The 24,527-nt window shown below is 34.3% G+C and overlaps 2 pseudogenes; both read right to left on the reverse strand.

Annotated features, from left to right (window-relative positions):
- Positions 1 to 14,772, reverse strand: part of LOC149181584 (mitogen-activated protein kinase kinase 9 pseudogene) — a 172,213-nt pseudogene extending 157,441 nt beyond the window's left edge.
- A 2,547-nt stretch (positions 14,773 to 17,319) lies between these two features.
- On the reverse strand, positions 17,320 to 18,458 carry LOC149181586 (mitogen-activated protein kinase kinase 9 pseudogene; annotated as a pseudogene).
- Between the last annotated feature and the right edge of the window lie 6,069 nt (positions 18,459 to 24,527).

Here is a 24,527-nt window from a genome sequence, read left to right on the forward strand (position 1 = left end):
TGAACAACAAAACAAGTAATTATAAAATTATAATTATAATTTTAAATAAATAAAAAAATAAAATAAAACAAAACAAAAAAATGGTCGATTTGATTTTTTTTTAATAATATTTAATAATTAAACAAAATTAATTTAAAATAAAAAATACTAATGATTTTATTTTTATAAATTATTTTTTAATAATTAAAAAACATATAAAAATAAATTTATATAATAAAAAAAAACACAAAATTCTAAATATTTTCTTAAAATAAAATTAAAACTAAAATTTTTGAATATTTTCAAACATATATATTTTAATTTTAAAAAGAAGTCAATTTAAAATACCAAATGAAATAAGAAATAAAGAAAAAATTTATTAATAGTATTTAATAAATGTAATTTCAATTAAAAAATAAATAAAAAACAAAAATTACAAATATATAACAAAAAAAATAAATGTATTTTTTTCTAATTGAACAATTTTTTTTTTTGCATGCAATAATTTTAATGCTCCCCAAACGAAATTAAAAAAAATTAACACCCATTTTTTATTTCAAAAGCCTAAAAAATAAAAAATAAAATCTTAAATTTTCTCCTAAAAATCTACAAATTTGTGATTTTTTTCTCCTTTTCGTCCCTATATATGTGTGTGTGTGTGTGTGTGGTTTGTTCCCTAAATTCATCTATAAATAGTCAAGATATAAAGGAAACTAACCTTTAAAATGCATAAAACTCTCGTTGAATGTGATATCTATGACAAGACAAAGAAAACTAACCTTTAAAATGCGTAAAACGCTCGTTGAATGTGCTATCTATGACAAGACAATGCAGCTCCTTCGTAGGTCCTCTGCAAATCGCTCCAAACTTTTTAACAAGATCCAAAAGACTTGATGTGATGTGATGAATATAAACAATGAATTTTATTTTATAGCGATGATTGTGGGATTGATTTATCGTTTCTTGAATGTGGGATTAAACTTAAAATAAAAATAAAAATAAAAATAAAAAATTATAGTTAATATTACAGCTTTAGGTTAGTCTTCATTCATTATGGGATAAAAAAAAATATATTAATTATAAAAATTAATTCACTTACATAGTCAATGTTAAATAATTTAAATAGAAAGAATATTTTGAGATTCTATCAATATTTTGAATAGAAACTAGGGTGAAATTTTCCAAAACCAAAAGTTTCGTAATATGTTTTCAAGTAAATTATAGATGAAAATTTTTGAGGGAAATATTTAAAAATGAAATTTTTGGAGGGAAAATTTTCAACGAAATTTTTTGGGGGCAAACTTTGGAGGGAAAATTTTTGGGGGGGAAACTTTAGAGGGAAATTCTCGATCTCTAAGTTATATATTGTCATTGGGAGAGAGTGCATTTGTATCATTCGACATCTTCTGGTTGAAGGTCATGGATTCTTTTGATAGTGAAGTTTTTCTTTCTTTAGCATTGACATATTCGTCATGCAACAACTGTATTCATTTTAATGAATGTAATAGGAATTCTTTCACTATGAATAGAGCGACAAATTTTCCACTCGGTCTTAATCCTAAGGATGATGAGACCAACATTAATGAAGGGAAACAAAAGGAATTTCCTGTGAATAGAGAGTCAATTTTTCTACTTCCTCTTAATCCTAAGGATTATGAGAGCATCACTGATGAAGGGGGGGATGAAGAATTTCCAGAGTCAAAATTTCCACATAGTCCTAATCCTAAGGATTATGAGAGTAGCACTGATGAAGGGGGTGATGAAAATTTCCGAAGTCAAAGTTTCCACTTCCTCCTAATCATAAGGATTATGAGAGCACAACTAATGAAGGGGGCGATAAAGAATTTGCAGAGTCAAAGTTTCCACTTCCTCCTAATCCTAAGGATTATGAGAGCACCACTTATGAAGGGGGGGATGAATAATTTGAAAATTCAAAGTTTCCACATAGTCCTAATCCTAAGGATTATGACAGCAACAGTGATGGAGGGGGGATGAATAATTTGCAGAGTCAAAGTTTCCACATAGTATTAATCCTAAGGATTATGAGAGCAACATTGATGAAGGGGGGGATGAAGAATTTGCAGAGTCAAAGTTTCCAAATATTCCTAATCCTAAGGATTATGAGAGCACCATTGATGAAGGGGGGGATGAAGAATTTTCAGAGTCAAAGTTTCCACATATTCCTAATCCTAAGGATTATGAGAGCACCACTAACATAGGGGAGGATGAAGAATTTCCATTAAATAGAAATTCAAAGTTTCCACTTGTTCCTAATCCCAAGGATTATGAAACCACCACTGATGAAGGGGAGGATGAAGAATTTCGTGCAAATGATAATTTGACTATGAATAGAGAGTCATATTTTCCACTTAGTCATAATCCTAAGGATTATGCGAGCACCAATGATGAAGGGGAGGATGAAGAGTTTCTTGAAAATGATAATTTTAGAGGCACAAATGTCAATAATGCATTTTCTCTAAGTGAGTGTTTCAAAGGTAGTCGTGGTGATGATGAATTGAGTCCTCCAAGAGAGGTTTTCAAAAGCAAGGATGAAGATGGTGAAGAATTTCGTCTTAGTCAATATTTCAAAAGTGCAGATTTTGGTAGTGAAGAATTTCCTTCATGTGAGGATGGTAATGAATATTTTCCAAGCAATGACGGTGATGAATTTTCTAGCTATCTTCGTTAGTATAATATTCCTCCTAATGATAATGAAAATTCTTCTGTAGATAATAATGAAATGAGGGAGACATTGCAAGCAAATATTGTATCTAGGAGTAGGATTATGCCTTTTCATATCAATCCAAAATATTCCAGTTATACAAGGGTTAGGACAGAATATCTCACAACTAGAAGTTTTGTTGGTGATATGATTTCAAGTGAATGTTGTCGAACGGATTGCTTGAAACATATGGATTTCGAGTTTTCTTTGGAACAAAGGAAGAAATATTTGTCAATGAATAAAAGCATGCAAATTCACTTTTAGTGGGTTGCATGCAATCTACACTAGCTGGTTATGATTATCATATTGGGAATGTATTGATCTATAGAAAGGCTTTCAAAATGTTGCATTCAGTTCATAATTTATGTCTGTCAAGAATCCAAGAAAGACTGGAAAAAGACCCTACATATTATTTAAAAGTACGTTATAAAAGAGAGGTTGGACCATCATCAATTACTGCAATGTCATGGATGAAAGAATTCTTTTCAAAGCATGGAGAGTGTACGCCAAATAATGACACAATACATATTCTAGATAATTTCTCAAGACGAGAAATATACAAATTATATAGAGAATATGCATAAGGTGCTGAAGGAGATGGCAATTGTATTACATATTCATATTTTACAAGGATATGGAGGAACAAATTCAAAAATGTTCGTATTCCTAAGAAGACAAGGATGGGGATTTGTAGTACATGTGCTTCTCTTAAATAAAAAAGAGATAAATCTCAAGGGGCGGAAAGAAGTATGCATTCATAAGATTATTTTTAAAAATTGGATAGTTATCAACTATGAAAATATATTTATTAGTAGATTTCTTATTTTATGTGCAAATTCCATTTTCAAATCACTTCAAGAGCATCACAATCAGCAAACAAGTGAAAGACAAAAATTGTATAAACATAGAAAAAGTGTTATGATAATCCAAATAAATATTTGGGTTTGATAATTGATGGTATGGACCAAAAGAAAACACTTCTGCCACATTTTGTCCACACACCAAAAAATTTACAGGAAGAAAATTTTATTTAGTTTCACTTGGTTGGCTGTATGGTCTTTAACGGGAAGATGTTTCCAAGGGTTTAATTCACAACTCCAAATATTCATAATGATGCAAATCTTACCATAACTATAATCCATGATGTGCTTTCTCATTGGTCTAGTATTCTTCCTAAAGTTTTGTATTTGCAATTGGATAACACAAGCCATGAAAATAAAAATCAAGTTATTTTTGGATATCTAAACATGCTTGTTCAAATGGGAATTTTAAAAAAGGTAAAGGTTGGTTTCCTTCTTGTTGGGCACACTCATGACCATATTGATCAGATGTTTAGTCGTTTTCAGTAACATTGAGGAGGAAGAATGTTGGGAGCCTTCCATCATTAATTGAATGTATTAAGAAAGCATATATTCCAGAGCCTGTTTTTCATGTGTTGGAGGAAACTATTGACATGCGAAGGTTTATTTTGGGATCACATGGTGAGGAGAAATGCATTGAACAACTTAATGACATTAGCTTCCAGCATCAATTTCGTATCAAAAAAATTGATGGAAAAACACTTATATGGGGCAAGAAGTATTCAACTGTTGCAGAATGGGGCAATCGTCAGGTTTAGCATTTTTGAAGTTCATTCTAGATCATCCAATATTTGCATCAAAGATAATATTATTACAATCAGTTGTTGAACTCAATAATGCACGAAGGCATAAGAGAGAGATAAATTATTTTGAATGTTTGGAAGAAATAAAAAAATGTATTAGAGATACATATGACTACTTTGATGTTGCTGATTTAGTTTGGTGGGAGTCTTTTTTCAATGATCAAAGTGATATCATCTCAATATCAGGAAATTAATATAAACTTTTGAAGACTCCATTTATTTGGCCTCAAAATATGCCAAATGAACAGGTGGAAAGACACATTGTTGAACAACAACAATCTCAAGGCATTTTTAATTCTCAACATGAAGAGGAAAGAGAAATCTATATTGGTTCTAGAAGATCGTGTGCACAACGTGAATCCATGGAAGACCTTTACAGGGGTTCTGTGTAGGATGTTAAGGAGGGTTGCATGATAGCAGTATTAGCAGATGGAGATCCACTTGGCTGTCTCTTTTGGGTTGCGAAGGTTATAAAAGTCATTAAAGAAAATGAAGATATTAGAGTTGTTGAGATACATTGGTATGCCACAAATACCTACCTATTCAATGATGTGTACAAGCCAGAGATGGTAGTTGATAAAAAAATTCTCAGAAAGAGAAAAAAAAGGGTACAAATATAAATCGTCATCGCATAGACCTATTAAAATTGGAGGATGTTAACATACTTGTCTATGACTTCAATTTAAGAAAGAGAGGAACTCTTCGCTTCAAGACCATAGATATTTTGAAGAAGTTGCTACAAGAAGGAACAATGTTGAGATGGGAGTCTGCTGAACCTAGTCGTAGATCTAGAAGACTTTTGAAACCTGAAATGGTGGGCATGCATGTTGACTCAGATGGGGCTCTAGTTGATGAAAGAGAAGAATATGGGTCATCTTCATCTGCATCTAGTCATTCATCTGAAGATGTAGATTTTGATGGTGTGCCAGATCCTATGGATGATTTTGAATAAATGTCTAAGACATTTTATGTAAATGAAGTTTGCATGGTAACTTGAAATAAATATTTTGACTTCCATATGATCTTACATGAATTTATGAGTCATTTCTATGTTTGTTGGATTTAATGTTTTAATTAAAAGAAATTCATGTCTTTAGAGATGTTTGCATGGTAACTTGAAATAAATATTTTTTACTTCCATATGATCTTACATAAAGTTATGTGTCATTTCTATGTTTTTTGGATTATACGCTTTAATGTATGTGATATTCAATCTTCAAAAGTTGATATTTTGATTAAAAGTAAAAAATATTAGAAATTAATGTTGGTTTTTTAAATTATACAGTGATATTGTCATGATATTATTTATTGTTATCATTTGGTATAAGATAGTTTTAAAATTGTTGAAATTTTAATGCTTCATTTTGATGGTTGATTTTTAGTTTTTTCTTACAATAGGATAAGTTGTCTTAGGCTAAAATTTGAAAAGAGCTATAGTTTTATCCTCTGAAATAAAAAACACTCTTGGAATAATAATTTTTTCATTTACTTTTTCATTTTTGAAAATTGTTTGTCATATAATTTGTCCATGATTTCATGGTTGAAATGTGTTACAAACTGAAGGTTTTCAATTACAAGGTTGAAAACTTGTCAAAATGTTAAGGTGTTTCTGAATTATGATATTTTACCTTTAATGCTATGGTTGAAACCAATTACAATTTCAAGGTTTTTTAGAGTCAAGATATTTTATCTTTAACTCCGTTGCTAAAATTTACTCTTGGAATAATGAATTTTTATTTACTTGTTCATTTTTAAAGTTTTAGTCATATAATTTGTCCATAATTTCATGGTTGAAATGTGTTGAAAACTAAAGGTTTTTAACTACAAGGTCAAAAATTCATCAAAATGTTAAGGTTTTTCTGAATTATGATATTCTTCCTTTAATGCTATGGTTGAAAACATTTACAACTTCAATGTTTTTTAGAATCAAGATATTTTATCTTTAACTCCATTGCTAAAAATAAACTCTTGGAATAATGAATCTTTCATCTACTTGTTCATTTTAAAAAATTGTTTTAGTCATATAATTTGTCCATAATTTCATAGTTGAAATGTGTTACAAACTAAAGGTTTTTAATTACAAGGTTGAAAATTTGTCAAAATGTTATGGTGTTTTTGAATTATCGTATTTTATCTTTAATGCTATGGTTGAAAACAATTACATTTTCAAGGTTTTTTAAAGTCATGATATTTTATCTTTAACAACATGGATGGAAATAGTTGGAATTATCAAGATTCGAGACATGATATTTTATCTTTAACATCATGTCCGAGAATTGTTGGAATTTTACAGTTTTTCAAAGTCCAGATATTTTATCTTTAACTCCATTGCTAAAAATTACTCTTGGAATAATGAATCTTTCATTTACTTGTTCATTTTTAAAAATTGTTTTAGTCATATAATTTGTCCATAATTTCATGGTTGAAATGTGTTACAAACTGAAGGTTTTTAATTACAAGGTTGAAAATTTGTCAAAATGTTAAGGTGTTTCTGAATTATGATATTTTATCTTTAATGCTATGGTTGAAAACAATTACAATTTCAAGGTTTTTTAGAGTCAAGATATTTTATCTTTAACAACATGGATGGAAATAGTTGGAATTATCAAGATTCAAGACATGATATTTTATCTTTAACATCATGTCTGAGAATTGTTGGAATTTTACAGTTTTTCAAAGTCCAGATATTTTCTCTTTAACTCCATTGCTAAAAAATGTCAAAATTGTAACCCGAATTTTTTTGTTATTCCAGAATAAACAAATTTTTTTAAGGGTGTTTTTTTCATCCATTTTTCAAAACAAAAATGGTTTTTACTTCCATTTAAAAAAAATGTTGAAAATTTACCCTAAAAAAAACATTGTTCTAGCATAAACAATTTTCATTTTTGGGTTGTTTTTTCATGTTTTTTTGGGGTTTTTGGGCTCGAGTACCTGTTTTGAGGTAATAGTTCCTGTTTTATTGGTAACTATGTTATAATCCATGTCACACAATTTAACACCATCCAAGTTGTCTGCTGATGTGGAAATTTGAATTTTCTCAATTTAATAAAGGAAAAATCAAATTGAGAATTTCTTGCTGCATTTTTCAACACTCCCGCTCAGCAAAAAATGGATTATCAACCACCCCTATCCTACAACTATCGAACTCAAACTTCCCTCTTGACAAGGCCTTTTTCAAAATGTCAACATCTTGTTCCTCTGTCAGAATGTACTGCAACAACATTATCCACCTTTGCACACAGTCTTGTAAACGGTGATACCAGATATCTATATGTTTGGATTGATCGTGAAAAACAAAATTTTCAGAGAGCTTGATGTAACTTTGATTATCACAGTAGATCACAGTTGGATCCATCATCTGACCAAAGAAGCCAACAAGTATCTTTCTGGTCCAAATCACCTCACATGTTACTGGACTGGCAACCATGTATTCTACTTCTATCGAGTTGAGTGCCAGAGATCTTTGTTTCATGTTTTACCAAGAAACCCCTATGGACCCAACACTGAAAATTCCACCTGATTTACTCTTTCGGTCTGATGGAATACTCGCCCAATCTGCATCTGTGAAGCCACATAGCTTCACTCCCTCTATCCATCTGTACCATAGTCCAAACTGGGTAGTGCCTCTGAGGTACTATAGAACATGCTTAGCTACCCACCAAAATAATTTGGTTGGACTAACCATAGCTTGGAACATTTGGTTGACTGCATAGCACATATCTATTCGCGTGTTCACAAGATACATTAGTGAACCCACCAACTGTGAGTAAACAGTAGCATCCACTTCCTCACCTGAAGTGGCATCCTCCTTCATCCAGTTGGTCGCTAGAGGTGTCTCCATGGGTTTGCAATTGTCCATGTGGAAGTATCTCGTCGGCATACTTTCCCTGAGAGACAAACAATTCCCCATTGCCTTGCCATACTTCCAATCTGAGGAAGTAGTGCATGAGACCCATGTCCTTAATTTCAAACTCTCTTGCAAGGTCCTCCTTGCAAGCTCTCATTAGCTACTCATCACCAGTTAAAATCAAATAATGAACATACAAGACAATAATCAACAATTTAACTTCTACCATAATATGATAGAGGTTTGCATCTGCTTCACTTTTGGTGAAGCCCAAACTGGTGAGATAACTATCGATCCTGGTGTACCAAGCATAGAGTGCTTGTTTGAGACTGTACAATTCTCACTTGAGTTTGTACACATGATACTCCTGATCAAAAGTCTCGAAGCCTTCTGTTTGCTCAATATGCACCTCCTCATCAATAACTCCATTGAGGAATGCTTTTTTTACATCCATTTGGTGGATCTTCCACCCCATCCGTGCAACCAGAGGAAGAATTGATATAATGGATGAGTACCCTTCTATAGGAGCAAAGGTATCCTCATAGTCAATCCCCTCAACTTGATATTTACCCTTGGCCACAAATATAGCCTTGAACTTCTCTATGCTTTCGTTTGCTGCATGATTTACCTTGAAGATCCATCTTGAACTCAAAATTGATTTATCTGTTGGTCTTGGAACCACTTCCCAAACATTTTTCTTTACAATGGATTCATATTCCTCCACTATTGCATTAACCCATACAGGTTTCTCTACTGCTTCCTCGAAAGAGGATGGCTCAGTCTCTATAATCTCAATCATTAGAGCCATGTAGCCAGTGTACCAATCTGGTGGCCTTCTTTGCCTACGCTGATTTGAAAGAGCACCCACATTCTCCCTCGCATCGTTCATAAGTGTCTCAGCTTCCTTGATACCTTTTTTTCCTTCTTTGGATGGTTATTCTTGAGTGGTTGTTTGCACTCTCTTCTCTCAACTTGTGGCTGCTCCAAGCTTCTTGAAGTTCCTCCTTTAGAGCTAAAATCTCCTCTTCTGGTGGGATATGAAGCTCCCTCTCAAGAGAACACTGCATCACTTTATGTTCATCAAATTTTACATCCCTTCACACAACTTTCATTCTGAGGGATGGAAAGTACACACGGTAGTTGTGGGGAGTTTCTGTGTAACCCACAAATACCCCCAATTTTGTTGTCGACTCTAGCTTCTTCCTTGATTTTTTGGAGACACAGCAGTAAACATAGGCTCCAAAAATCATGAAGTGCGTCACATTTAGATTTCTCCTTTGAGAAACCCTTTTTTGGTGTAATCATGCCAAAAATCTGATGAGGACTCCACTTTTGCAAATAGATTGTTGTGTTGCATGCCTCGTTGCACAAATGTAGAGGTAGGCATTAATCATGAAACATCACCTTTGTTTCTTCCACAATGCTACGGTTCTTTCTCTCAATGACCCCATTCTGCTAAGGGTTGTGGGGTGTTTTCAACTCTCTCAAATGACTTCTTTTGCATAGAAATTTTTAAATTCATTCGACACATACTCACCTCCATTATCACTCCTGAGATCCTTCACCTTCTTTCCTATTTATTTCTCAACCAGTGCCTTGAATTCTAAGTACTTGTAGAATGTCTCATCCTTCTTTCGTATGAAGATCTAACACTTCCATGGGAAGACATTAATAAAAATGACAAAATATATGTGCCTGGTAGTGGAGGTTGTCGAGAAAGATCCACAAACATTAGATTGGATCCTTTCTATGACTGCATATGCTTTTTTGTCTTGATCATGGAATGTGGATTTTGTGTACTTCCCCAAAGTACATCCTTTGCATACATCCTTCTGATCAAGTGCTCCTTTGGGGAGGTTTATGTTTATCTGCTCCATGATCTTCAAAGCACCATGATGAAAATGGTCAAGTCTTCTATGCCAAAGTTCACAGACATTGTGGCTCTGCGTCTCCTTCGTCTTTGTGCTCAATGAAGCATAATCCTCCACATCTAGCTTATACAGGTTCTTCACAGGAATCTCTATATGTTTCACCTATCTCGTGGCTATGTGTATTAGGAATTCCTTTCCTTTGCTAAATATCACATCATAACCACGGTCTTCCAAAACTGCAATAGAGATGATATTTTTCTTTAGGCCCCGAATGAACATGACATCCTTGAGCCTGAGGGGAGAGATCAACTCCCTTTGAAAGGTGACTGTATGAATCCCGACCACGCTATACCTTCCATCATCCCCCCATCTTGATGTGCATCTGCAAGTATTTCTCCTCCAGGTCACTGAAAAAATATCTATTATTTGTCATGTGGAACAATGCACCTAATTCCAAGTACCACACGCTCCCCATCACTGTGTTGGCCATGCATGCAATGAGGGTAAAGTCAATCTCGAGTTGTGAAGCCAAAGCATCACTTGTTTCTCCTCCTGAGGTCTTCTTGCTTGTCTTCTTGTGTGGACACTTCGTGGTATAGTGCCCGAATTCATGAGAATGGAAGCATTTAATTTTGACAAATATTTCTTCTTGCCCCCTTGACATGATTCTGGTTTGGATTGGGATTTCTTCCTTTTTCCCTTCTTTTCCTTTCTAGCCAATGTAAAGTTTTCTTCATCCTTTTCCTTGGATGAAGTCCCATCTATGTTATTCTTCCTTATTTCCTCCTGTGCTAAATCAGACCATAAGCACTCCCAATTCGGTAGTTCCCCCACCCCCCATTCACTGAATCTTGATAGCTATCCCAACTCTTGGGAAGGCCTAGAAGGGCTAGGCTTACCAAGTCATATTCAGGGATAGTAACATCGACCCCACCCAGTTCATCACGACATTGTGTGAACCTGCTCATATACTGTTGTATAGTGTCCTTCTTCTACATCTTGATACTTCGAAGTTTATCCTTGAGTGCCAGCTTCTTGTGGTCACTATATTTTCGAACATTTTTTCAGTGATTTCCACATTGTGAACGAAGTTTCTTTTCCATGGAGATTTGAGACAATATGATCTCGTACTCCCTTCAAGATTATTCTCCTCACCTTGGCTACATCTTTCATCCACTGTTTGAGGTCCTTGACATCAACTGTTGGTGGTCTTGGAATATCTATATTGACATATTCAAGAAATCCATTATCGTCTAATACAGCCTCCATGTGGTCCTTCCATGCAGCAAAATTTGAGGTTCCTTCCAATGCATACTCTAGCCTTATTCCATTAAAGGACATCTTCTTGGCTCTGAAGAAATCCTGCTACACTGATCTTCAAATTCAAACCTTTGAGAAACAACTTCGAAATTCCTACTCTAATACCATGTAGAAATTAGGTTGTATATTTGCAACCACTCATGAAGTTTTAATAAAAATCACAAGACACGGGCCTACTTTACTGCACTGCAAACATTAATTCATAATTTGGAACAAAAATCTGAAACATGCAAGAAGAAATAACACACGTGCAACAAGTATTTTTATTTGGGAAAAGCAATCTGCTAAAAACACCAATGCCTGCTTGCATTAATCAAATGAATAGGGATGTATTACAATTTCTTTTCTCAACCGAGCACACCCTGCAAGTGCATAACCTATCTCTCTACTCACTGAAGACCTCTAAACCAGACTTAGTCAATTTTTTCCTCAACTTGAGCTCCTATTTCCTTGAAGAATTAGGCTCATATTATTAAGGAAATTCCTCAAATTGAATTATGCAATTCCTTAGTCTGATCTTTTGACTGCATGCAACCTCTGTACACTCAAGACTAGTCTACAACTGATGTTACACTGCCTTGGAATCTCCACCTCAACTGGGTATCGAATTCTCTGCATGCACTATCTATTTTGGGTTGATTGATCAGTTAATTGGATGATCATTGAGTTGGACTGAAGTCCCACTGGTTAACTAACCTTCCACTAGTTCCTTCAAAATTTGGAACTAATTTAACTGAAAAAAACATGAGATAACTAACCTTGATTGCTACAAATTAGCAATCACACATGTTGAACTGAACTCTAACTCCTCCAACTCGAATTTACGGAGTAAATTGGGTGACACAAGCCATGTCACACAAGTTAACATCATCCAAGTTGTGTGTTGATGTGGAAATTCGAATTTTCTCAATTTAATCAAGGAAAAATCAAATTGAGACTTTCTTGTTGCATTTTTCAACAATTCACAAGCTTGGTTCATGGAGTAGCCTTTTGCTCGATATTTTCACGCCATAATACCTATGGAAATTTAACAAGATCTTTAGGAGACCGACCAGGAGGTTGTCGAGGAAAGAGAATGTCCATCATTCTCTGATATTGTTTTTGAGATTACTATATGCATTCCTAATTTAGAATACATTAGAGGAATATAAAAACAATGTCTACACACCATTAACCTCTACTAGTAAATGAAAACATTGATAGGAAAGGTGCTTTTGAATTGAAAGGATGCCAAGGATAAAATCCTTCTTCTAATTCATGAAATGCAGTTGCAAATGAAGGATATGGACAATAGAAAGGAGTGCATTGGAGTCTGCTTGGCCCTAACATTTGGCACAAGGACAACCAATAAACCCAATGCAAACACCATTGAGGTAGAACATTCAATTTCTTCCAAAGTTTGTATGATAATTCTAAAATACATAGCCTTTTAGTTTTTTAGTTTTCATAGATACTATTTAGTTTGTAAACCTTGGTATGCTAGTCTTTTAAGCAACTATAAGTTTTGGCTCAAGCACACAATTATTTTTTTTATAATTTTTTCTCTAAAACTCTTATGACAAAGAGTTTCCTAGGATGTCACTTGTTTGGTTTTCCTAATAACAAACCAAAAGTTGGGAATAAACTTTTTGATATATAATTATAATAAAATCAATTTTAAATTTTTTTATTATAAAAATTAACTTAAATAAATTATATAAAAAAATGGTATACCTTTTCTAATGTTCATTTTATTTTAAACTAAAAAACTATAAATATAACATAGTAAAATTATTATTATATAAAAATAAAAATAATATACTTTTTAAACCTAATAATAATATTAATAATGATGCTAACATTATTCAGAATCGTACTAAATTATCTTCAAGTATAAGACTGCGATTTTTTTTTAAATTAATTGAAATTGAAATTTTATAATAAAAAATTCAATAAGAAAAAAATGTTGAGATTTGTATTATAAAACAAAAATCAGTACATATTCCATAAGATTTGATGTTGTTTGCATCCACCAGATTTTTGTCATGAAAACCAAATCACATTTTATCCCAGTATGTAGATACAAGGAAATATGATATAGATCTAAGATGAGAAAACATCCATAATTAACTCCACAACATGACCAAAAAAAGAAGGATTAGTCCACAAAATAAGCACTACCAAATCGGACATGAAAACAGGAAACAATAATATGGAAGTGACAGTCAGCCAAATAAACCATATCAGGGAAAAGGGAGAAAGCCTGCCTCTAGTGTAGTGCCTCCCACCAGAATCTCAATATGCATCCCATCCTGTTGAGCATGTATTCCAAGTTTGGACATCTTGTCTGTGTTGCGATTGTACTCCCTACCAATGTGTTGTATGGAAATGTGCCTAAAGGATTGCCATAAGAGCATAATTTGCCTGAGCTAGCCTTGTAGATGTGCATGATGAATGCGTGTGATGCCTTAGACTCGGTTGATGATAGACTGTGAATCTCCATATATGTGAATGAAGGGAATGCTCAAGAAAGAAGAAAACCAAAGAAGGCCCCACAGAGCCATGGCCTCCACCTTCATATTTGTCCCATTGTCTGCTCCCCAGTATACCCAAAATTGTTGTTCCAAAGAGAAAACAATCCAGAAACCACATCCACATCTGCCATCTTGTGTAGCACCATCAAAAAAACTGGTCGGATAGTTAATCCCGGGACCAGCATCAGGAAGAGGGGACCGATTAGGTTGGAGGGGAGTAGATAATATTGGAGTTTTCCATCCCAGAATCTGGTTAACAACCGGTTCCAACTCTGTCTTTGACCCTTCAGAAATAATATGGTTTCTACATCGCTAGATTTCCCATATGGTAGCAAGGGGAATAACTCACTAATGGGGTAGTTTGTAGCTCCACCAAGACAAACAAGAAGTGATTGAGTCGAATTGAGCTAAGGAGAATTTAAGCTTGCCGGAGAGCTCCAGCCAAATATGATATGTAACTGGCCATTTTGAAAATAAATGTAGATTACTTTCTGCCTCTTCCCTGCAAAAAACACATATACTAGGTCCCTATTGAAAATTGACCCAAGTTAATTTTTATTTTTCCAAACAAGCCAAACAAAAAGTATGATTTTGATCGGGATCTTAATTTTCCAGAATTTGATAAACCAGCATACCTCATTTGTGTTTTTATTACTATTGTAAATGAATTTGTAGGTGTCAGACATCGATATAGCCCCATGCTTCATATCCCCATTCCATCCCATCTGGTCTCCATCCTCCCCTCTGCATATTTCGAATAGTTGCATGTCTCTTTTGATTTGATCCCATTCCAAAGCTTGTGTTCCCCTAAGGCCCATCTCCCTCGCTCCTTCCAGATTGGGATATTTGCATTCCATGTTTTTATGTCCTGTATCCAAAAAAAGATTCTTGAGTTGTTTATACATTAGATAAGCCTATTCGAAATATGATAGTATGACCTCACTCCTAGTGTGCGGTCCCTATCGATGAGAATCTCATTGCCCATTCCAAAAGACCAGCAAGTCCTCCATAGGAACCAGTGTTTTATTTTGTTCAGGCTAAGCCAAATGGAAGATACCATCTGAATAATTACCAGACCCCTACGCGTCCATTATGTAAACTTGTTTCCCCGGAGATATTTTGATCTAATAATGTTCACCCAAATGCCATTGTTGAAAATGTCATGCCATAGTGTTTTGGTCAGCAGAGCCCATCCAAACCTCTACAAATATAGTATGCCCCATCCTCCCATGCACTTAGGAATTGTGACAATGTCCAGTCTAGTCCTCGGCCCCCAATCCAGACCATATGAAGTTTTCCATGATCCTGTTTAATTTCTTGATGATGGTGGCAAGCAGACAATATAAGCGAGCCTAGTAAACCGTTAACTAGGTGATGATAGATTGTGTGAGTGTGATACGACCACCAGGAGATAGACATTTTTTCTCCCACCTCATGATCTTGCTATAGAAATGATCCACCAGCCACATCCAATCATTAACTCTGTAGTTGTTTGGTTTGATATGAAAACTCAGATATTTCAATCCCTCCTCGATCTGTTTCCACTCCGAAAATGGTTTTAATGTATTCAATGTCCTCTGTGACACCCTGCCCATATATAAATATAGATTTGTTTTGATTCATTAGAAGGCCAGTAGCATTCCCAAACTTGTTAAATATATGGTGAAGCGCAAGCCATGTGAACCTTTAATCATGCCCATGATGAGAACATCATCAATGAAAAAGTTGTGTGAGATCTTGATGCCACTACCCAGGTTGAGGGCCTAAAAAATCTCATCCCAACTGTTGTTTAATGCGTAGACTGAGACCATCCATGGCTAGGATAAATAAAAGTGGTGATAGTGAACATCCTTGTCTTAAACCCTGGCCAACCCCAAAAAAATGTGTTGGAAATCCATTTATTATAACAACGAATCTTACATTTGAAACACAACCATAATCCATTCTGTGTTCCTAGGTTGAAGCCCAAGTTTATGCAAAACCATCCACAGATAACTCCAGTCGATATAGTCATAAGCCTTTTGCAAGTCAACCTTCATGATTGTCAATTTTAGTTTTTTGGAATGAATGGAGTGTAGGCACTCTTGTGCAGTAATGACTGCATCATGTATCTGCCTATACTGCAGGAAACCAAATTGCTCGAAAGATATATACTTTGAGAATATATGCTTAATCCTAAGAGCAATGATTTTGGACATTAACTTGTATATCAGGTTGCACAATGATATGGGCCTGAAGTCAAGAAAAGTTCCAGTGAGCAACAGCTTTGGGATGAGAGAAATATAGATGGAATTTATATGGGGATGAATGTAACCATTCAGTAAGTTTCCTCAACCATCTCTAGCAAATCTCTCTTCATGACATTAAAAAAATATATAAATAACTCCACAATCCACCCATGTGGCCCAAAGATTTATCACTTTTAGTATAATTATAATTATAATTCTTTCTAATTTATTATAATAGTAACAGATGTCTAAATTAAAAACTTTTTAATATTATAATAATATAATTATATTTATATTTATAAAATTAAATAGAAGTGTTTTTAAGGATTTATTTAGTAGCGAAATGTTATGTTATTATCATAATCGTATTAGATTTGATAGAGTTTAGATGTTTTTGGAGTAGTTTAATTCTCCAAAACAATTGCATTAACTTTTTATTGAATTTACAAACTGAAATTTCATGGATGATGAAAAATGGCAAACGTTTCAACCAACCCGGGTTTATTTTTGAATAAGTTTAAAACAATCAAATGAAAGTAATGAAAATTATAAAATGTTAAAATGTAAGTGCTGATCATGACGATCGATTTAGTTAGTACCGGGGTGATGGCATCAAAACTGGATCAAAATGGAATACTCAGTGCAATAATTTAATTCCCAAAAGCAATTACATAACTAGATATGGAAATGAAACATCCAAAACTTTATAAAATAAAAATTCCAAAGAACTCAGCAAATCCATGCCCATCTTTGAATAAGTTTAAAACATTCAAATCAAAGCAGAAAATGAAAATAAAGAGTAATAAAAGAGGCTAAGAAGTTGAAAAAAAAACTGGCACATATGAATTCATCTCCTTCCATAGATCTGTCTTCATTTCCTCGAATACTGAAGATGCAATATATCTCACGTTAGACATCAAATATGGTAAGAGTTAATATATCTAACGTGAGGGTTCAGCATAGCTATCAATAACATATTTCTAAAGATTGGGCTCAAATGGTTCCCAAACTCTGCAATGCATAAAACTGGTGGATATATTTACACATTGGCGCACACGACAGAAAGACTTTTAAACCATTCAAACCATGGGAACGACTGGAATTCATGGCTCTGAACAATCATTCAATGTTTAAAGATGCAAAGTCAAATAAAATTGAAGCAAAATCTGCAACTAACTAATAACCAGTTTTTGGTGGCTCGGCGACTTCAGGAGTATAAGCAGATGAGGCACCTGCCTGTGAGACAAACGGATGGGTAAGTAGCTGAGACGCCGTCCAGCGCAACCCGGCATCCTTCTGCAAGCAACAGCGGATGAAGCTCTGGAACTCCGGAGAAGCTGAGGGCGGTGGCGTGGGCGGGTCCCCGTAGCGTATAAGGCACATGAGCGTTGGCCAGTCCGGGTGCACGCCGGGTGGCAGAAAGGGCAACCGCCCAACGTAGCATTCCAGGAGGCTCAACCCGAGGCTCCAGATATCGCCGGCGTACCCATCGTAGCGCCCATTGTTCATATCGGGGTCGATTCTCTCGGGGCTCATGTAGGCGAAGGTGCCCTACGCAGGAATTGCAGGGATCGAGCGACTTCGACAGAATCCGACTCACGCCGAAGTCCGCGATCTTGACCTGGCGCCTGCTGTTGAGCAAAAGATTGGAAGGCTTGATGTCTCTGTGCACGATCTTGTTGGCGTGGAGATACTTGAGGCCGTGCAGGACCTGCCTGTTCCGACAACCGGCGCCCGCACTTGTCGAGTGAGCCCCCGTCCATGTATTCCAGCACGAACTGGATCTCCCCGACCCGGTCGTAGACGCCATGGCACTTGACCACGTATGGGGAATCTGTTCTCCGCAAGATCTCCATCTCGCGGACGACGTGGCTACGGGTGAGTATATCGTGGTCGCTTTGCACGATCTTGAGGGCGTAGAGGAACTGGGTTCTCTTGTGTCGGACCTTGTACACTTTTCCCCCGCTGCCATACCCCAGAATCTCCAGTTTCTCAAGCTCCGACGGGTTGAACTCGTCTACTGTTCTTGCTACCGCGAGTGTCCGGGGCGGGGGTGCCAAGGATCCCTGCGGGGGTGGCGGTGGCAGAGGCAGCGGGACGGCAAAGGATCCCGGCGGGGGTGGCAATGGCAGCGGGACAGGAAAGGATCCCGACGGGGGTGGTAATGGCAGCGGGACGGCAAAGCGTGCAGATAGTGCGGGGCGGGGTGGAATTGGGAGCCTTAGTGCTTGGTGCTTGAAGGTCCGGGATCGTCTCTGCTGAACATTCAGGGGTTCTCTTGCTGGGTTTTGATCATCTGACCTGGTGATTGTCATGTTTGCTCTCAGCTTACACCGGGCAGGATCGGGAAGAAACTTCTGAGGGGTGCTGGAATTGGAAAGGTAGAAAGGGTGTCGGGTCTTACCATATATATATATATTGTTATTCTTCGAGTCAAATTTTTGCAAACTGTATCGGATTTGACTGCAATAAATGATGTGATTGTTTGCGTGATTTGATTTGAGTTTGAGCATTATTCATCCATGTTCTCAGTCTGTCGTGTATATTGAGGATTGCACTTCACAGTTAATTTTTTTATCGGGATGGTGCAATTTTAACAGACAACATTGTTCACCTTTCAGGGGTATATTATATAATTGTTTTTTTACTAGTATTTTAGAAAACCTAAATATTTATTAATAAAATATTTTTTTTTTTTTAATTATAGAAAATTTATCATAATTTAGTTGTCAAACTAAGGACACTTATCACATGATGATATTTTCTAATGTAGGTTGACTTATCATTATTATTCAAAAAAAACCATGCTACTTATAATTATTAGTAAATAGTTCATATGAACACAAGCTTACACATACCTCTAAGTCTTAGTCTTAGTCTTAGGTATTAACCTATATCTTTACTTCGGAAACAAACTCTTATTTATCTGTTAATCTTTTATATTTTGATTTTTTTATTATTTTAATGTTAACCAATATAATAAAAAAAATATTAAAAAATTAAATCTTATGAAAAATATATTTAAAACTTAAAACAAACTATTGCGGTTATAATTTATATTATTTTCATTTCAATGATATAGGAAATATTTTGTTTTGTTTTTTTTTTATTTTAATGTTAAAAAATTAAACGAATTATGAATACGATATTTAAAATTTAAACCAACTAATACAAATATAAATTTAAATTATTTTTATTTTAATGTAGGAAATATTTTGGTTTTTATTATTATTTTAATGTTAATTAATATAATAGAAAAATATTAAACAAATTCAACAAATTATTAAAAAATATTTAAAATTAAAGAATATAAATTTATATTATTTTCATTTCAATGTTATTGGAAAATGTGTTTTACATATTTGAATCCGAAAAATAAGTACAAAAGTTTGAATGAAATAAATATGAACCGTAGAATATGTAATTTATAAATACAGAAATAATATTATTGCCAACTCCATAAGCATACACTAGGTTTTTATCATCTCAATATCAATATGATGAAAACATTAAAAAAACCAAGCACACTGATATATATATATGAATGATGAAAACATTAACAAAATTGTTATGAAAACATTAAAGAAACGAATCACAGAAAATATGTCGCCTATATTTAGGTCCTGGAAATAAGCACTGAGATTTGCGATAATTAAATATGAACTTTATACATATGTAGATTAGTGTTGTAATCTAAGAGTTAAGATAAATTTACTTCCAAAACAAGTGTTTAAAAGACAAAGAAATAAAAAATATCCCTATTTCAACATACATTTACTAAATTTAGATTTAGATGGTCAAACATAATTCAATAAAATTTTATAAAAAAAACTTAAATCTAAAATTTGTTTATTTATTTACTTTTATCTTAAATCTATGAAATTTATTTATTTATTAAATTAATTAATAAAATAATTTATAATATTAAACTATAATCAAATTCAATATTAAAAAAAAAACAACCATAGTCAGCCTCACATTCCAATGCTCACAGACAAGAGTGCATTCAAACATATTAAAAAAAAAAACCATAGTCAGCCTCAAATTCCAATGCTCACAGACCAGAGTGCATTCAAACATATATTTTGACAGTCAAATACCATTCCAAACTTTTACAGAATTTTAAGCTATATAGAAAATATAGTCAAACATATACCATTAAAATTGACAAATTGACCACCAAAATACCCACTTTCCAACTCTCATTAAAAAAAAATAGTACACCCTTGTTAAAATGTTTATCTATAAAGTTATAGTTATGTAAAAGTTTGAACATATTTCGCTAAATATAAAAAATATCGTGAAACAAATTTATACTAAAATCAAAATTGACTACCACAACCTTCTTCACTTTCCAACACTCCTAAAAATAATGCACCCTTTGTTAAAGATATATATGTAAATTAGGCATACATTTCTTGTTCCTGGCGGATTTTTTCCAACACTCCTAAAAATAATGCACCCTTTGTTAAAGATATATATGTAAATTATGCATACATTTCTTGTTCCTAGCCGATTTTGGGCATGCACCCTCTCTCATATACTTGGAATCATATGGTTGGAATAACAAAGGAAATTTAACCTATATTTGATTAATACATAAGAGGTTATTATGTTATCTTGTTTACATTACACTAGTATTTTATCAAAGTATTATGAATAATTAAATATTAATTTATTATTAATTTTAAATACATGTAATATTTTTGTTATTTATAAATTATTTGTCAGTTCATTTAAGTGTGAATTAAGATATTAGTTGTATAGAAAAATTTATTGAAAATGTTAATTATTTGATAAACATAAACACTTTGAATAACTTATTTTTTATGCATATTTTTTTATGAATTTATAATAAAAGTATATATATTTTTAAGAAGAGTTTCGGCGTAAATCACATGCAAAAAACTTTTGTCTACGCGTTTCTAACCAACCAGTGTGGTTCATCGTAAGTTTTATTACTTTGGAATTTTTGAATGAAGATGTCGATCATAAAAGGATGTTTAACCTAACATCTTAATGAAATTGTGGATTATGTCAGGCAATTTATTTAATCTCAAGGAATGATATGACAATGTCTATGTTTGGTACACTTTATTACATGAAAATAGTATTTTGGAGAATTTGTAATCTAGTTGGATCTAAGTCATTTTTGCAATCCCAAGGTTTTTCATTGTCCCTATTTTTTTTTGTAAGATCAGGTCATTCATATAACTTTCAAAATGATTGATATATAAAGATATTTTTAGCTATTGGTCAGCGAATTGGGAAAGTAGCATAGACTCCTTTCACCTTTGACTCCATAATGGTTATTCATATCAACAAAGGGAATCATCGCATATCTTGGAGTTCCAAGCCAACTAGGTCATTTGTTACGTTGAACCATACTTCTTTTACATTAGGTCATGTTTTTGGGCTAATCATGAGACACCAATTAATCTATGAGGATTGAGGCTAGACACTCTACCAATCACGTGGAGCCAAATTATAAACCAAGAGTCAATTAAACCATAGAGATCGATGTCAAACTATTTGCACTCATTAAACCAGAGATCCGCATCAAAACATTTGTGCTAGTAAGAAGTCAAATCATAAACCAAGATCTAATCAAACCATAGAAATCCACATTAAACGGTTTTCATTCACTAAACAAATATCCACATCAAAAAAATTATGCTTGCTAGGAGCTAGATCCACATCAAATTGTTTGTGCTCACTCAAATCATAGAGATCCATGCCAAAATGTTTGCGCTCACGGAGCCAAGTCATAAAATAAGAACCAATCAAACCACATATATCCTAGTCAAAATGTTTACGCTCATGGAGCTAAGTCATAAGCCAAGAACCAATCAAACCATAGATATCCACGTCAAAATGTTTGCGCTCACCAAGAGCTATGTCATATACTAGGAGACAATCAAACCACAAATATATTTGTCAAAATGTTTGTGCTCATGGTGCTAATTCATAAACTAGGAACCAATAAAACCATAGGTATCCTCGTCAAAATGTTTGTGCTCATAGAGCCAACTCATATACCAAGAGCCAATCAAATCACAGACATCCTCGTCAAATTGTTTTCACTCATGGAGCCAAGTCATAAACCAAGAACCAAAACTATAGAGAGACTTGAACCTGCAACTATAGAACTGTGTTTCCTTATAAAAGCCATGAAGGTAGAGCCTTCACATATTACTTTGCACTCATCCTTCTTTCTTATCACCACAAGTCATGTGACCATGAATTTATACATGAGAAAGAGTCAATTTGGGTAAAGGGCCGACCTTCTAGAGATATCATGGGACCACACCATGTGACTCGGACCTATGGGTCATTGGTCACCCTCATGTTGATGTCATCATGGCATCACACCTACTGCGTGGCACTCTCTGAGTGGTGCCATGTGTCACCAAAAATCACCCCCATTGATCTACAAAAAATGTCATTTCAACATGCCACATGTCATCATGTCAGTTTGCCATGTCATTGTTCACATGTCATCATCTTTAAGCCAGTCTTACGCTACCATGTGTCACTATAAGCCATTAGTCCAATCTACATCTTCCATATATGCATCCACGTCAGGGGTGCCACATTACAATCACCTGCACTAGGGGTACACGTGGCATCCAAATATGGGGTATGACTTAAACATGCCATATGTCATTATGTTGGTAGACCAACCAACTCCCCCTCTCATTTTTGAAATGATATGGGGGGGGAGGGGCTCTCCTTTGTTTGCATTATTTCTAGTTTTGGTCATTGTCTGGATCATGGTGAATCTGGTTATGTGGCTTTAACCAAAATTTGATTCTTTTTCCTAGTATTTTGTTTCCTTATTTTGGTTTTGTAACAATTATATGAATCGTGCTTTAATTTCATTTCATGAGGTTATAATTTCTAAGAGACTAACCAATTCTACTTTAGATCCTTGGGATCATATAACAACATTGATTTTATGATTTGATTCAAAGTTTTATTATATTATGGTGATTGCATTTTATATGTTGACATTAGATAATATAGTTCTCGTAAATGATTTTAAGCATTTATATTTTACTTTGCGCTCTTTTCGAATGAGCAAAACATTTGGTCGATATTTATTTCAATGCATGAATTAATGTATTATTACATTGGTTATGGCTTGTATCACATTGATACGAACATATGCCTTTGGGTTGTTGAAACTATGGTTATATTACATTCTCGATTATGGTATGATTTATGCGATAATGTAATGTTTTGGCATAATGAAACCTATGATATTAACATTTATCATTTACATATCCTAAATGATGTATGGTGATGCTAGATGGATTGGGTATAATTTGATCTGGATGTTATGTTTCCCATTTGGTGCTTCTACCTCACAACACCTATATACACCATAACTCATTGCCATAATTCAATCTATAAATCAATCAAATTTCCCACTATCATGACAAAGATATGGTACATTCTCATAAATGTGTGTTGTGGTCTTTCAAGCTACCTTGTAGGGTTTTCATTTCGACATTTTCTTCAGTTTCGTTTCTCTCCACATTTGAAGACTAGGCAAGTAAACATTGGGTCCAACACGTAGCCTAAGTTTGCAAAGATAGGCGATTATTGGGATGAAAATACAATTGATAAAGTTGTGGAGCTGCTACGTGAATACCAAGACTTGTCTCCTACCAAGTTCTCAGACCTGAAGGGAAGAGTAGGGGATATAGGAGTAATGAAGATCAGTTTAAAGCCTGATGCGAAGCCCGTGAAACAGATACCTTACCGCCTAAATATGAAGTATAAGGAAAATGTGCATAAAGAGATAGACAAAATGTTGGAAGCTGGAATTATTGAGTGAGTAGAAGAATCTGATTGCGTGAGCCTTATGGTTGTTCAAGAGAAGAAGCAACAAGTTGAAATCATGATATGTGTAGATATGAGAAATCTCAATGATGCATGCGTTCATGACCCATTTCCAACACCATTTACAGATGAAGTTTTGGATAATGTCAGAGGACATGAATCTTACTTGTTCACTGATGGGTTCTCAGGGTACCATCAGATTAAGATCGCGTCGGAGGATTGCAGCAAGACGACCTTCACGATGGAGTGGGGATGCTTCCAATACACAGTGATGCCATTCAGACTGAAGAATTCGCCCATGATCTTTTCAAGGGTTGTAATTGCAACATTCAAAGAATTCATCCATAAATTCTTAGAAGTGTATTTTGATGACTAGACTGTGTTTGGATTGGTAAAGCGCCACGTTGCAAGTCTGCACCTTATGTTGGATACTTGTCACAGATACCAAATTGCTCTAAACTTGAAGAAATGTATATTTTGTGTGCCTTATGGGATATTTCTAGGCCATGTGGTATGTAAGCAATGACTAATGGTAG

The sequence above is a fragment of the Pinus tabuliformis genome, chromosome 3_2 (genome assembly GCF_031772625.1).
Source record: "Pinus tabuliformis cultivar Carrire ecotype Pingquan chromosome 3_2, CPIR1, whole genome shotgun sequence".
Taxonomy (NCBI): Eukaryota; Viridiplantae; Streptophyta; class Pinopsida; order Pinales; family Pinaceae; genus Pinus; species Pinus tabuliformis.